The sequence below is a fragment of the Paroedura picta genome, chromosome 11 (assembly GCF_049243985.1).
Source record: "Paroedura picta isolate Pp20150507F chromosome 11, Ppicta_v3.0, whole genome shotgun sequence".
Lineage (NCBI taxonomy): Eukaryota > Metazoa > Chordata > Lepidosauria > Squamata > Gekkonidae > Paroedura > Paroedura picta.
In genome coordinates, this window is record NC_135379.1 from 68,498,174 (window position 1) to 68,504,876 (window position 6,703).

The 6,703-nt window shown below is 51.3% G+C and overlaps 1 long non-coding RNA gene across 1 annotated transcript; it reads right to left on the reverse strand.

The window, feature by feature from the left end:
* Window positions 1-1,206: 1,206 nt before the first annotated feature.
* LOC143821108 (uncharacterized) lies at window positions 1,207-6,476 on the reverse strand. Its single transcript, XR_013225680.1, has 4 exons — window positions 6,337-6,476; window positions 1,906-1,992; window positions 1,418-1,537; window positions 1,207-1,286 (listed from the first exon to the last, which is right to left on the reverse strand). It is a non-coding gene; the product is annotated as an uncharacterized LOC143821108 (long non-coding RNA).
* Window positions 6,477-6,703: the final 227 nt, after the last annotated feature.

Here is a 6,703-nt window from a genome sequence, read left to right on the forward strand (position 1 = left end):
CCACCATGGGCAAACAAACAATAACTATGTGCTCCCCTGGCATTGTTTTGAGTCTTGGTTTAACAATATGTAACCAAAAAAGGCCACCATGGGCAAACAAACAATAACTATGTGCTCCCCTGGCATTGTTTTGAGTCTTGGTTTAACAATATGTAACCAAAAAAGGCCACCATGGGCAAACAAACAATAACCATGTGCTCCCCTGGCATTGTTTTGAGTCTTGGTTTAACAATATGTAACCAAAAAAGGCCACCATGTGCACCAGGGTGGGTTTTGACTGTCTCGATGGTACTAACAGTTCTGTTTCTCATTTTTTGCCAACAGAGGTCCTTTCAGATGAAGATGAGCCAGCCCTGGGTCCAGCCGGCTCACCACCTAGAGGTGCTCTCCAAGCAGAGGAGAGGCTGGCGAGGGAACGCGGCAGGCTGAGGCGCGTCTCCATCTTAACAAGCGTTGGAGAAAGGATCCTTGAGCACTGCCAGGAGGAGTCAAGGCGTGCCGCTGCCGCAGACCAAGCAATGCTCTCCCTCGTGGCCCAGGAGGGGAAAAAATTGCGGGCAATCCTTAGGGAGTCAAACCAATCCCTACGCGAAAGCGTGGAGGAGGTGAGACTGATAAGGAGGCTGATGGAGAGGGCGGTCATGGTAATGGAGACGGCCAACCCTCCTCAGATTACCGTGCACGTCCCCCCCCCCACCCACACCTACACCACCACCTCCAGCACCCACCCCACCGACCCCGTCTCAGAATGCCTCGACCCAAACTAGAAGGAGGACTGTTCTCGGGAAGAGAATAATAAAACCCGCGGACAAGTTCTCCCCCTCCTAGTTTGGGCCAGTTTGTCTATTTAACCTTATCTGTGTTTGCTGTTGTTTGTTAAATAAAGTTTATATTTTTGACTCTGTCTCTGTGTACCCTCTCTAGTGATTGTGTCTATTCTGGTACCGTTGTGTGGGTTGGAGGTTGGAGGGTGTTTTAAAGGTTAAAGGTGTTTTAGGAGTTTGGGGTGAAAGGTGTGCGAGTGTAAGGAGTCACACTGGAGTCTTTTTCAGAAAATTTGCAACAACATTTTATTTTAATAAACAGTTAAACAGGCATAGAAAAATAGGCAATGTAACTAGGAACCCCCCCCAACACCCCCCACCCCAAAACACAAACAGAAAACAAAACTCAGGTCCCACTGCTCCCCTCACCAGCCCCTTCCATCTCCCTCACTCTCCTGCACAACCGTCCCATGGTCCCCCTGACTTTGCGGCGGAAGAGGTCTTCGTCCTCCTTCTTCTTAACTGTGTGGGGAGGGAGAAAAAGTACACATTAGTGCCAAACATATTTTCCAATCTGGAGTTTACATGGATACACTTTTTAGTGGCCTTAGCCACAGTGTGAGAAGAGTTGGGCAGTGGGGAACATAACCTACGTTCTTCCGCCTCCCTCTGCTGCCTTTGCCGCTCCATCTCCCCTTTTAGGTCTGCCACTTCAGCCTCTAAGGAAGTCACCCTGGCCTCCATGGCACGCAGCCTTGCCTCCATAGTTTCTGCTATAGAAATCAAATAAAGAATTTAATCACACTTCAAATGGAAGCATCACAGCAGGCTCCCTTATGGCTCCATGGGGGTACACACACATGTTGTTGTTGTTGTTATGTGCAAAGTCGTGTCCGACCCATCACGACCCCATGGACAATGATCCTCCAGGCCTTCCTGTCCTCTACCATTCCCCGGAGTCCATTTAAGTTAGCACCTACTGCTTCAGTGACTCCATCCAGCCACCTCATTCTCTGTCGTCCCCTTCTTCTTTTGCCCTCGATCGCTCCCAGCATCAGGCTCTTCTCCAGGGAGTCCTTCCTTCTCATGAGGTGGCCAAAGACACACACATGGGTCTCCCTCAAAGACATAAAACTCTCACCTGCAGCCTGTCCTGAGGTGGAAGGTCCCTCTTCCTCCCCTTCCTCACGCTCAGGTGCTTTTGCTAGCTTGGATGGTGATTGTGTAGCTGGGCAAAGAAAAAGAGAAATCATAAGTAAAAGCACACAAACCAGAGATGAAACACAGCTGATGGCCACACCACAATCAGAGTCAAAGCGCATTACCAAAGTGGTTCTACAGTACTGGCGGGCTAAGTCAGAGGGGGTTGACAGCATCTTAATACTTTCTCGAATTTCATTGGGGACAGTAGGGGAAAGAGGCAGCTAGTCATTCCATGCATGTTTAAGGGTAAAACACAACGAGGGCAGCACTCACCCATATGCCTCCTCATTTCCAGGGGGGGCTTCCCAGCCTTCTCCCATATCTTGACCATCAGGTCGTGGAAGACCGTTCTCCCACTTGGCTGCGGGACCCCCCCCCCACACTGTTCTAGACTGTTTAGGAAGTCCAGCTTCACCCTCTTAAATTTTGTCCGGACCTGCTCCCAGGTCCGGACGTAGCCCCTCTCCCTCAGCTTTGATGCCAACACCAGGTAAGCACCCTTGGTGTGGCAGTGGGTGCTGGCCATAAGGCGGCCAACACTTTTTGATTGGAGAACAAGCTCCAGAAGTGCCTCAGCCTCGGCGCGCTGCCAGAAGGAGCCCTTCCGTGGCTTCGGCATCTTCGGAATGACGGTTAGGGAACGAACATGCGTTGCTCCGATCGACCACCCTTATTTTAAATGTATCAAAGCTGCCCACCAATGAAATTATTCCTTGGAACATAAGTGGATTGATCCTCCAGTTTGACAGGGGTCGCCAATACTTCCTGGCTACCCGCCTCCCCAAACTTTCCCCGTTCAGCGCTTCCGTATTGTGTTTGTCAATTTCAGCGGGGAGTTAGCATTTAGGGCTGTCAAAGTGCTTTTGGACCAGAGAATCCCCGTTTTTTTGCTGGCTAAGTAGACAAACCGCACAAGACAAGGTTAAACAAAGAACATAAAACTTTATTCAACACCAGAGTAGAAAAAACAATCAAACACGCCTCCTGTTTCTGTAGATGTGGTTGGCTATAGCGTCCCGAACCTTGCACCCCTCCGCATAGATCCTTTTTTTCCTTGCTTCAGGGATGTCTTGTGTGTCCTCAAGGACTACAGGATCAGGTTCATCCACAGGGAAGGGGATGTTATGTCCCTTGTCCTCGCAGATGTTGTGCAAAATGACACATGCGATGATCAGCGGAGTCACATTGTCTATATGCACATGGAGTCGAGACATCAAGCAACGGAACCGGGACTTCAAACGTCCAAAGGCACGCTCCACTACATTCCTTGCCCGGGAGTGACTGAGGTTGTAGTGGCTCTGCACGTCTGTCCTTGGCCGCTTATAGGGAGTCATGAGCCAGCGGCGTAATGGGTAGGCTCCGTCCCCGAGCACCAACGCCGGCACACGCACGCCCTCAATGGTGGCGGTGGGGTTTCCTGGAACAAAGACCCCTTCGTCCATGGCTTTCCTGAGGTTCGATTCCCTGAAAACAAGGGCATCATGCCTCCTGCCACTCCACCCCACCTCGGCATCGATAAACCGTCCGGAGAAGTCCACAGTTCCTTGCAGGAGAACAGAACAAAAGTCCTTCCTGTTCCCGTACTCCTTTATGCTTCCCCCGGGTGCACGGATAGGGATGTGGCTTCCATCGACGGCCGCAAAACAATGCGGGAATCCAAGCCTGGCAAACCCGTCCATACTCTGGAATAAGGGAAAGAAAAGAATATAAGCCATGGCATGTCAGCGTGGGGTGCATCGCGTCTTCGTTGCTGACCTGTCAAACAAGAAAAAAAATTTAAAGGGCAAAGTGGATAGAATGACACTCACCGCTCCAAGCCGGTCTCCGAGGCACACGACTTTGCTGAACAATTCCGCCTCCATGGCGAGGCAGAACTCCTTAAGGATATCGCCAACCGTTGTGACTCCGAGTCCGAATTGCTGGGCTACTGTCCGGAAGTACTGAGGGGTGGCCAAGTACCACAATGCGGCTGCCACCCTTTTCTCCACTGGCACGGGGCGCCGCATGCCAGTGATTTGCCTTTCCATGCGTCCACGTAGAGCCTCCACGAGTTCAAAAAATGTTCCCCTAGACATTCTAAAGTTGGCAATCCAGTGGTCATCATCCCAGCGAGCCCACACAAAATTTTCCCACCAGTCAGAGGATCTTTCGTCCACCCAGAACCGGGTGGGGAACCGGACCTCTGCCAGAGCTTGCCAGTGCTTCTTTGCCGCCATGGTTGCCCGTAGAGAACGTCTTGTACTGGTGGTCATCGTTCCGGCAATACGTTCTCGGTAGTCCTCGATAGCAGCCCTCCTATGCCGCACGGTGGTATGGATACGCTGGACCACCGCAAGCATCTGAGCCAACAATTGAAAAATAATCCTCTCCATTGCAACGTTAACCTGTGCTGCGGGCAGTAGGCTACGCAAACAAAGAGTGAGGCCGACCGCGTGTCTGCCCAGGTGCATATAAGCAGGTAACCTGTGGGCGTGTACTGTGGGCGGGGATTAACCAATCAAACATATCAATGCATCAACCTCTGGTTCATAGAAAACAATAGAAAACACGTTCCAAGGGCGCCAATGATTGGACGATAACGCGTTGCTACGGGGTTTCCTGGTTTTTTTTTTAAAAAAAGGGAACCCCGACAAGTCCGGCTTTAGGGTCGAGGTCAAAGGTGTGCCTGCAGTTTGATTGACGGGCACGGGAGGCCAGAAGCGCTAAAAAGGGACCTCCTTTGTAGCGAAAAGACGGAGAACCGGAAGCCTGTGGGTTACGAAAGTGACGAGAAGTGAAAGTGCTAAATTCCGCAAAAACCGCAGCTGTGCGTTACGGGCACAGCTAGTTACATTTCGCTAGTTGAAGTAGCGATTTCGCAAACAGCAAACAAATAGCCACTTTGAGCTCTGTGCGAAATGGCCCTAAATGTAGCCATGCTGTCCACCAGTGGAATTATTCCCTGGAACATCAAATAAAATCAGTGCCTATGTCCTCCACTGGAGTAGGTGTCGCCAACACTTCCTGGCTAGCCGCCTCCCCAACCCTTGCCTGTAGAGTGCTTCTGTCTTGTGTTTGTCAATCTCACAGGGGTGTTACTACAGTGAGGCAGTGAGGTCTGTTCAAGTGCTTTCGGACCAGAGAATCGGCTACTTAGTCAAACAACACAAAGATAGTGGCTGAAGACAAGGTTGAACAAAGAACATTAAACTTTATTTCACATAGCACACATAGGCAAAAGGTCACAATCCAAACCGTCTCCTATTTCTGAAAAGGGCCATAGCGTCCCGAACCTTGCACCCCTCCGAATAGATCCTTTTTTTTCTGGCTTGAGGGATGGCTGCTGCATCCTCAAGGACTACAGGGTCTGATTCAGCCACTGGGAAGGGGATGTGATGTCCCTTGTCCTCGCAGATGTTGTTCCAAGATGACACATGCGATGATCAATGGTGTCACATGGTCTATATGCACATGGAGTCGTGACATCAAGCGATGGAACCGAGCCTTCAAAGGGCCAAAGGCACGCTCCACGACATTCCTTGCGCGGGAGTGCCTGAGGTTGTAGTAGCTCTGCACATTTGTCCTTGGCCGCTTATAGGGAGTCATGAGCCAGCGTCGTGTGGGGTAGGCTCCATCTCCGAGCACCAAAGCCGGAACACGCACTCCCTCAATGGTGGCGGTGGGGTTGCCGGGGACAAAGACCCCTTGGTCCATGGATGCCCTGAGGTTCGATTCACGGAACACAAGGGCATCGTGCCTCCTCCCACTCCACCCCACCTCAAAATCTATAAACCGTCCGGAGAAGTCCACGGTTCCTTGAAGGAGAACAGGACAAAAGTCCTTCCTGTTCCCGTGCTCCTTTATGCTTCCCTCAGGTGCTCGGATCGGGATGTGGGTACCGTCAACCGCGGCGAAACAAGGTGGGAACCCGTCTGAGGAAAGAAAAAGAAAAGAATAGACACCAGGGATTAAAGTTAACGTGGGGCGCATCGAGTATTCGTTGCTCACCTATCAAAAATGGAAAAAAAATTAAAGGGCAAAGGGGATATAAGGACACCCACCGCTCCAAGCCGGTCTCCGAGGCACACCACTTTGCTGTACAATTCTGCCTCCATGGCGAAGCAGAACTCCAGCAGGATCTCGCTGACCGTGGAGACTCCTAATCCGAATTGCTGGGCAACTGTCCGGAAGTACTGTGGGTTGGACAAGTACCACAAGGCGGCTGCCACCCTTTTCCCCACAGGAATAGGGCACCGCATGCCAGTTACTTGCCTCTCCATGCGGCCATGGAGAGCTTCCACAATTTCAAAAAACGTTCCCCTTGACATTCTGAAGTTTGCAATCCAGTGGTCATCATCCCAGACGGCCACGGGGAGCCAGAAGCACTAACCTGTCTCTGTGCCTTTCAAATCCAGGTGGTTGTTCCAGGTAGACTTCTTCCTTCATTCCTCCACGAGGAAATGCTGTCTTTCCATCCAGAGGCTCCACGTGCATCTTTCTTGCTGCTGCTATGCCCAAGAGCAGAGGGAGTCAAACTGTGGCCCTCCAGATGTCCATGAACTACAATTCCCATGAGCCCCTGCCAGCATTCAATCCAGTGGTCATCATCCCAGCGAGACATCACAAAATCTTCCCACCAGTCAGTGGATCTTTCGTCCACCCAGAACTGTCTGGGGAACCAGACCTCTGATAGAGCTTGCCAGCGTTTCCTAGCCACCACGCGTGCCCTAAGAAATTTGCTTCTAGTGATGGCCCTC